Source organism: Sceloporus occidentalis, unplaced genomic scaffold, assembly GCF_023333645.1.
Source record: "Sceloporus occidentalis isolate IW3139 unplaced genomic scaffold, rSceOcc1.0.p SCAF_2, whole genome shotgun sequence".
Taxonomy (NCBI): Eukaryota; Metazoa; Chordata; class Lepidosauria; order Squamata; family Phrynosomatidae; genus Sceloporus; species Sceloporus occidentalis.
Window position 1 is genome coordinate 235,720,641 of NW_028316982.1, and position 9,469 is coordinate 235,730,109.

Here is a 9,469-nt window from a genome sequence, read left to right on the forward strand (position 1 = left end):
CACTCTCCTCTGTAGAAGACCAAGACTTCTGTGGGATAGATTCCACACATTCCTCTCTTAGGGCTCATTCCCATTTGCAGTTTAAACCGATTCCCAATTCGCCCACGCTCTGCGTTGGAAACCGATTCCAAAAGGTCCCTCATTCCCACTATCAAAGCAGATCTTTTTCTTACCCCAGTGTAATCGTTTTTGGTTTTTTTTTGGCATGGTTGTTGCCCCCACTCATTGTGCCACTTCAAATCGGCTCTGGGTGAGGAGGAAGCCAGGGACGGAGGGAGAAGGAGCCAACTGGGGACAGAAGGAGAAAGGTGGGGAACGAGGCAGGAGGATGAAAGGGGAACGGGACAATGATTTTTTCTAAATAAAATTGATAGAATATTGTGATATATTTTATTTATTTATTTCATTTGTATGTCACCTTTTCCCCAAAGTGGGACCCAAGGCAGCTCCCAGAAAGTCACTTTAAAAACATGAACAGTAAAATAATTAAAACAGTTAAAATCTTCATATGTGAGTGTGTGTATATATAAAATTCCAGTGGGCACTTGGTACTCACTGGGGTTTAGTTCCAGGACCACCCATAGATGCTAAAAAACATGGATGCTCAAGTCCTGTTATATAAAATAGCACAGTAAAATGGTATCCTTTATATAAAATGGCATAATGACATATCTCTTCCGGCAGGCCTACCCAGTCAACTTTAAAGCATGACTTCTTAATTGGTATATTTAAAAGAATGTATTATATGAGTGTATTTTAACGGTTTTATAGTATTGCATTTTAACTGCTGGTTTTATGTGTGTGTGTGTGGGGGGGTTAAATTGTGTTTGCATTTTAACATGTACCCCACATCGAGCGTTTAGAGAGGTGGGAAAGAAATAAAATTTGTTCTTGTTGTTGTGGTGGTGGTGGTGGTTTGCTTATTGGATTTTTAAAAAAAATATGTTTTCATGCCATGAATCTGAATCTATGAATGCTGATTGTGTGGATACAGAGGACCAATTGTATCTAAAAGATATACAAAGTTTAAAAGATAGATAAAACATTGCAAATAGTCATTTCCCTGTCTGTGTAAGGAATGTAGGGTGGACCAGTCTAACCTCCAATGGAAGGCAGTTCCTGAGAAGGTTCTCTCTTGTATCCACACCAAGCAAGCCTGTGACGGTTGCGGGACTGAGAGAAAGCTTTCCCCTGATGATCTTAGAATTCTTGCAGATTTATATGGGAACATACAGTCTTTCAGATAGTCTGGATTTACTTTCCAAAAGCAATATTGATTCTTCTTCAGCAAGATTCAGTCTTCCTCAAGACTTATCCTTCTATACACTTTATAATTTTATCTCTAAGTTGTTTTTCTAGTAATCGTCTGAACCTCATTTAGATCTTCTTTAAAAATCCACATGACACTATCTATTCTGAAGTCTGGTAGTTAATATTAGGGACAAATTACATTATTTTATCAGCATATTAGCCTAGCCAAATATGAGTTTTTAAAGAGCACTTTGGTGGATGATATTTAGACCTTGGGTTTCATTAATTTTTAACATGATACCTGATAATTTTTGATAACTTAGTCCTTCAGATTCTGTCCCCAAAGGTATCATTTCAGGTATGGTTACTTACCCAAAATCTGACAGCCTCTGGAGAGGCCCTTCTCTCCATCCCAACACCATCACAAGCACGGTTGGTGGGGATGTAAGGGAGGGCCGTCTCAGTGGCTGTCCCTAGACTCTGGAACTCCCTGCCCAGGGAGATCAGAATGGCTCCCTCCTTGATGGCCTTCCACTGGCAGGTGAAGACCTACCTGTTCACAGAGGCGTTTAAGGAATTGCTATAAGGACAGGCTGGGATGTTGGACCATTTTAAAAATATCATACAGTTTTTTCATTATATATAGTTTTATCTTTTTCAAATATGTTTTATTCTTTTAATAACTATCTGTTTTAATACCGTAATAACATAATGCCTTTTTAATGTACTTTTTTAAAAAAATGTTTTTAATTGTATTGTTTTAATGCTGTGAAGCCGTTCTGAGTCCCAGAAAAAGCGCAGGATGATGATGAGAATGATGATGATGATGATAAATTTTAGGGCCTAAATCTTCCACATCCAGAACAGATGTGATTCATCCACCTGTACAATCTCTAATTTCTCCTTTAGCATATCTTTCATTGCTTTTTTTCTCTAACAGCCCAATCAATTTCTTTCTTGGCTTTTTGCTTATGCTACATTAAAGTATTTCTTTAACTGTCTGTCTTAATGTTCCCAGCTATTTGCTTTTCAGTTTTTGTTTTTGTTTTACTCTCGTTTACAATCTTGTGCCAGACTTTGTATTCAATAGGTAAGGCCAATATATCTAGTACATTAACATAAGCTATCTCATAGTAGCTATAGAACAATTTATTTTCAGAGCTTAGGGTAGTTAACCTGAACTGAAACACTATGGTTGTAATTTTGGTCTGTTCTTTAACCTGCTGGTGCTACATGAATAAAAATTACCTTGTTTGCCTGCACTAAATGATTATCAGCAACTCAAATAAATATATATATATATATATATATATATATATATATATTAGTAACAACAACAGTAATAAAAAGCTGAAGAACAATTAACTCAGTTGGTCCCTAAACTTCCATCTTAAAGTATGAAGTATCGTTGAGAATCACCTGCAAGTTCACTGCAAATTGAAATGGTTCCTAAGGAGCAATGTTATTCACGATAGAATATTGAACCTCTTATTTCAACCCTCCTGTAATTCACTAAGTTACCAGGTTAACATTCCAGGGCATGACAATCACCTGGTGCAACTAGCTATAACATACCTATATACTGGAAACACAGAATGTTAAAATGACTATTAAATACTTAGATTTCAGCCGTAAATAACAGGGGAGAAATAAATGGGGTACACTAGTGCAGTTCTTTGGGCATTCCCTTCCAAGATATCAGTTCCTAGAGAAAATGTAAATGTTAGAAGCACAGTATGATGGCCACTACAACAGTCATCCCATATGGAGCTCTGTTCTGCTACCCTCAGACCTCTAATCAACTTCCCTGTGGGCTAAACCTATTTCAGAGCAATTACCTATGTCACGTCTGCAAGTTTTCCTCAATGTCAGAATGGAAAACTGCTATGCATCTTAACAGAATCTTGTGGGATCCAAGTACAGATGGAGTGCATGTACAGTTTCATGCAAATAAGACAGATAGCATCCCCAATGTGAATGAGCACCTTTTCAGTTATAAGTACAAGGCAATTTCTGTATCAGGTATCAGTTTAGGATTCAGCTGCCAGCCTCACACTACATGCAAGTGGTTTTCACAAGGAATAATGCAGGTGCCATTACAGGTCTCCTCATAGTCTCCATGCTGTCCATGGAGCAATATACCATCAAGGGCTCTATGTGGAGAATGGCAGTATATACATTAGAATATAATATTGTTTCATATAAGACAAGTTGTCTTTTTGAAATTTTAAACCCACCCCATATACATTTCTAAAGCAGTGCATAATAATAAAATATCAAAAACAAACCAAAAACAAATAAATTGTTTTAAAATATGTATTTCTTAATTAATTGCCTTAATTAATGCTTTCCTCCAACTACTTCAAGGCAGCATATGTGGCTCTTCTCCCTCACAATGGCGGGTTACAGACCGCCGAAAAGCGGCAGCCTGCACCCGCCCCTTTCCCCGCCGGATCGTGGCCTCAGCGGTCAGAGTGGCAGCCGCTGAGGCCCTGATCTGCCGCTTTCCAGGCTGCAGGGAGTTGGCAAAAGGCCCCTTCCCTGCAGCCTGGAAAGGGGTGTCCTTGGGGCTTCAAGCCCCAAGGACACCCCGCGGTGTCCCCGCTTGGCCCCTTTCTCCTCTGCGTCACTGGGCGCAGCCATCTGAAGGCTGCACCCAGCGACGCAAATGGCAAAAGGAGCTCTGTTTCGGAGCTCCTTTTGCGGCCGGGGAAGGGGCGCACTATGCGCCCTGGTGCGGCATGACGATGTCACGCCCGCGCCGCCCCGTATATAGGTGGTTGACATTATGATGGTCGTGATGTCATAATGGCGGCGGCCGTGTGGAACAGCCACCGCCATTTTGTGCGCGCTCTGCGCGTGCTAGGATTAGGGGCATCTGGAAAGGATGCCCCTTTCTAACCCTAGCACACGCGGAGCGCGCACTTTTAGGCCCGTTTGTAACGGGCCAATAATTTGTGGGGTACGTCAGCCTAGAGATCTTCCAAGTCCTAATTCAACATCCTTACTACTATATTACATTGTAAAACCAACGGACAGCAGAGAAGAAACAAGCATCTTACCGGTCTTAGCATCCAAAGACTCAGGATAATGTGATCATATTTGAAAAAACTTAGAATCCTAGCTTGTTCTTCATGATGAAACATGCAAGCTGCCTTGAGGTCCAGTTTTGGGGGAAAGCGGCATACAAAGATGGTGATGATTTCTGCCTGATACTTCCCATTTATCTCCTGCCAGACTGACTTGTCTAATCAGGTAATCACTTGCAAGTTGGCTTGGTGTTTCATGTGAAGCTGATTTCTGCTTGTAGCATCCAAACAAACCAGGAACAGCAATCCAAGTTTTAAACTGTGGTCTCAAATTCTAGCATCTCAGGAAAGTGACAAATGAGATGCCTCAGTTTGGATATAATGCTGAATTTCTTCCCTGTAGTGAGTTCCTGATTACTGAGACTGCTGCAGTTTGGAGGAACAAAGTGGGAGAAACTGGGCAGCATGAAACCAATTTCTCTGGTACCTGAATATGTTGTATGAATGTGTGTGATGGGAAACCTAGAGTGATTTATGATATTAGATGATTCTTGATTGATGATTCTCATACTTCTGTTATATTAGAATTAAAATACAGGCAAATTATTTCAGCCTCACCTATGTTTTAATTCTAGTGAGCTTCACTTGCTGGTATTTCTTTTCTAGTTAAGACATTTTTACTATGTATTGGTTAGAGTGGCAGAGGCTCATGGACCAACAGCTGGATATCGTTCCTGGATAAAGTAACTATGCAGCCAGTCTGTAGAGAGAAACATGATAGGAGAATACAGGAGATAAAAAAGATTCCACTAAAAATTATCTGATAAGACAGTATATAAAAAGTTGGCAGTTCTAGGCAGTCTCCTTGAGATAAGTCAAGAAGGCCTTTCTTTTCTTTTGGAGAAGTGAACCAAAGATACTATGATAAACCAACTGACAGTAACCACTGGTTGACTGTAACTGTATTTTGGATGTTTGATCCTACTAAATAGAAATAGGGCTTACATCTGAGGCAGAAACTATATTTTTATATTGCTCTAAATAAACCAGAAGGGAGTCCTTTGCTGACTTGTCTGCCCAGATCATACCACAGTCTACAACCTCTGGTGACCTCAAAGTAAAAATTTTTGGATAGCTATAGGTCAACAGGTTCAAGGGTAAAGTGTTAGTCTTATTCATTGATAGAAGTAGGGTAGCATGCCAATTTCAGCACACAAAAACTAATACTGGTTTTTCAAAATCAAAATGGCTTGGGATCTATCTGAACCTGCCCGAACACAGAGATCAACCTCCAGTCCCCCCTTGCTCTGTCTAAACATGGGATTGAACAAGTTCCCATGATTCTCAACATATTTTCTATAATTCTCTATCAAGATAAAATAAAATATAGTGCTACAGATTTAATGTATTGAGCTTCCTTTTATATTCTACAGCCCAACATTTTGTTTCAATTGTTTTTTTTTTATTAAGGTATATAGACAATGTTGTTTTCTCTTGATGAAGAGTCTTTCAACACACGTTGGGAACCCTGCCAACTTTTGCAGCTGTTCTTGTGTATATTTTGTATGGCTGCAACTGACACTGTTTTTGTGGCTCTGCTATATGTCTTCCTATGAATTGAGGTAAGGTGAATAGCAACAAGAGAAAGGGCTTTTTTAGTCATCCTTGGAACTCCCTCTTCAAAAAGTCCTCCCTGATGCTGTTATTTGTGCAGGGAACAGGATGCCAACTGATGACTTTTTTTGCCCAAGCTTGGGGGTGGGGGGTGGGGAGAGCATTCTTTCAATTTTTAACATTTGTTATTATCTCTGTTTTAAGATGGATTCAACTGCCCACTGCTGTTTGTTCACTGATTATTTATCGTACGTTATGTTCTTACTTGTAAGCTATTCTGAAAGCTACAGGGGAATAATAGCCTCAAAATTTAAATAAAAAGAAGGTTCTAACTTCATTTCAGAAGAATGACAGTAAGGCAGCCCAAGTAGCTTCCTGCAAGTGGATATCTCATAGTTTTGCAGCTATAACAGAAGAAGTACTCTGCCTTGTGGAAGACAACATATATGGACTCTTTAATATGTGGGAGAGAGGGGGAATCACACAGGAGAAAGTATTCAGATAATCCAGACCTAAAATGTACTGAACATATTACAGTACTTTCCCAAAGAACAAAGCCCTAAATGCTATTATAAATATAGTCCAAGCCATGCCAATTCCTGAAAAAAAATAGAAATGCAATATTCCATGAAAACAGGCAGACATAAAGCATTCCATATATCGTTAAGTCATCTTGGGAAATCCAGATCTATCACATGGTAAATCCAGTACATTCAGATTACCAAATATCTGAGAAGGAACCACTTGTTCCTGAAAGGCAAAATGCAGGACCTGAGATTTACCTAGGATGAGAGCAAGTCAAGCCACATGTGAACTAAAGCAGAAGACTATGACACTTCAGTTACCAAGTAGTATTGTTTAAAATTGTTCAGTTGTTCAATGTGCTTTTAGACTAAATTTTAAATTGATTTTATTGCCTACTATTTTTTGTAAACTGTTCAGAGATCTTATGATATAGGTGTGGTGTAGTGGTTTGTGTGCTGGACTATGACTGTGGAGACTAAGGTCCAAACCCCTGCTCTGCCATGCAAACCACTTGGTGACATTGAGCAAGTCACATTCTCATCCTCAGAGGAAAGCAACGGCAAACCCCTTCTGAACAAACCTTGCCAAGAAAACCCTATTACATGTTCACCTTAGGGTTACCATAAGTCAGAAATGACTTGAAAGCATGCAACAATAACAGCAACAACAATAAATTTTAATAAATAATAAAATAAACTACAGGCAGCAATACTAAAAAGTGAGGTAGAAGCTGCAATAAAAGAAATGGAGAAAAATAAATCACCAGGATCAGATGAAATCACAATTGAACTACCACTACTACTACTAATAATAAATGTCATGCCCAGCCTGGAGGACAGCTTGGAGGACTCAGAGGATGAGCTAGAGCCCCTGGGACCTGAACCTGTAATGGAGGAGCCAGAGCCCCTGGGGCTTGATCCTGTAATGGAGGAGCCAGAGGCTGGCCCTAGTTCTGCTGGAGCAGAGTCTATGGCCCCTCCAGAGATTCAGCAGTCAAGTTTGCCTGGTGCCGAGGCTGTGGACACGGAGGAGGATCTGGGCAGTGTGCCTACCTTCAATGAGCGTCGAGCAGAAAGAGAGGGCCTTCGAAGATCTCAGAGGCTTTATCAGAAGCGTCTTCATAATCAGACACAGCTGAAGGCCAGCTCCTTGCCTTCTTAAGCACCTGGAGCATGTGTGGTTCTTTGCCAGTGGATATCTGACTCTTTTAGAGGAAAGACTCTGTCTCTGGCTCCTTGGCTTCTTGTCTTGACTACCCGGAAATCTTGACCTTGGACTGCTTTATCGACCTGCCTATCTGTTGCCCTGAACCTCGGACCGTCTGACAATTCTCTTGGTAATCCCTTTTGGTAGAACTACTGTGAATCTCCAGGACTGTGTAGCTTACACTGACTTTGCTGTGCTGGGAGGGGCTTTGTTTGTTTGAGAACTAGCTGCCTTATCAGCCCTTTGGCTGCTTTCCCGGACAATAATATATTTTTTTATTTATATTCCCTGCCTCTCCCAAAAATCAAAGCGGGATTACATCATTAAAATAATACAGTACAATCCAGAAAAACAATCTATAAAATACTAATACTGAATTACATATTCCTATTAGTTCCTTAAAACCCAATTATCAAATGGTTATATAATCATCATCAGGGGTAGTACAGTGCTCACTGACAGAATCAACTCCAATCATAACCAATATATGTCAACAGATATGGAAAACACAACGGTGGCCAACAGATTGGAAACATCAATATACATCCCCATCCACAAGCTAGGGACCATATTGCAAACCTACAATGGCTAATGGAGCGCACTGAGGAATTCCAAAAGAAAATCAGCATGTGCTTTATAGACTACAGCAAAGCCTTTGACTTCCTCGATCATAAAAGGCTATGGAACACACTTAAAGACAAGAGAGTGCCAACACATCTGATAATCCTGATGAGAAATCTATACTTAGGACAAGAGGCCACTGTCAGACCAGAATACAGAGAAACAGAATGGTTCCCAAGTGGCAAAGGGGTCAGGCAATGGCACATCCTTTCACCCTATCTGTTCAACTCATACACAGAAAATATTATAAGAAAAGCAGGCTTGAACACAGATATGCAGATGACACCAAATTACTAGAAGAAAACATCACAGACCTAGAGCAACTACTAAGGAAGGTCAAACAAGAAAGTGCAAAGGCAGGCTTACTCCTAAAAATAAAGAAACAAAAGTAATGACCACGGAAAATATTCATAAAATCAACCTAGACAATGAGGAAATAGAAACAGTAAAGAGTTCCTATACCTTGGATCAAACATTGATCAGAACAGGGATTGCTGTCAACAAATCAAAAGAAAACTAAGAATGGGGAGCGCAGCAATGAAAAATCTAGAAAAGGTCATAAAGAGCAAAGATATACAACTAAGCACAAAGGTGAGTGTCATGCAAGCAATTGTATTCCCTATTACCATGTATAGATGCAAGAGCTGGACAATTAAGTAAAAGAATAAAAAGAAAATAAATCCATTTGAGATGTGGTGCTGGAGAAAAGTGCTGAGGATTCTGCGGACAGCTAAAAAGACTAACAAATGGGTCTCAGAACAGATGAGGCCTGAGATCTCCTGGAAGCCAAGATGATTAAACTGACACTGTTATACTTTTGCCACATCATGAACAGACACGACCCATTAGAAAAGACCATAATGCTAGGGAAAAGCGAAAGATCACATGCTAGATAGGTCACGGGTATGAATCCACAACAACTAAGAAAAGTAGTGGAAGATAGGGAATCTTGGAGACATCTCATCCGCAGGGTCATCATGAGTCGAGATTGACTTGAGGGCGGTTAACAATAACATACAAAGACCAGGTTAATAATAACTTCCCACAGAGCTACAGCGTTCACTGCCATAGCCCCCAAACTTTGGAATAGCCTGCCGGAGGAGATACGTCATTACCACCGTAGATGCCTTTAAGAAGGCACTCAAGACAGATCTGTTCTGGCAGGCCTACCCATCCAACCTGTTATAATAGACTCAATAATGTTCCACCTCCATTTGTAATTG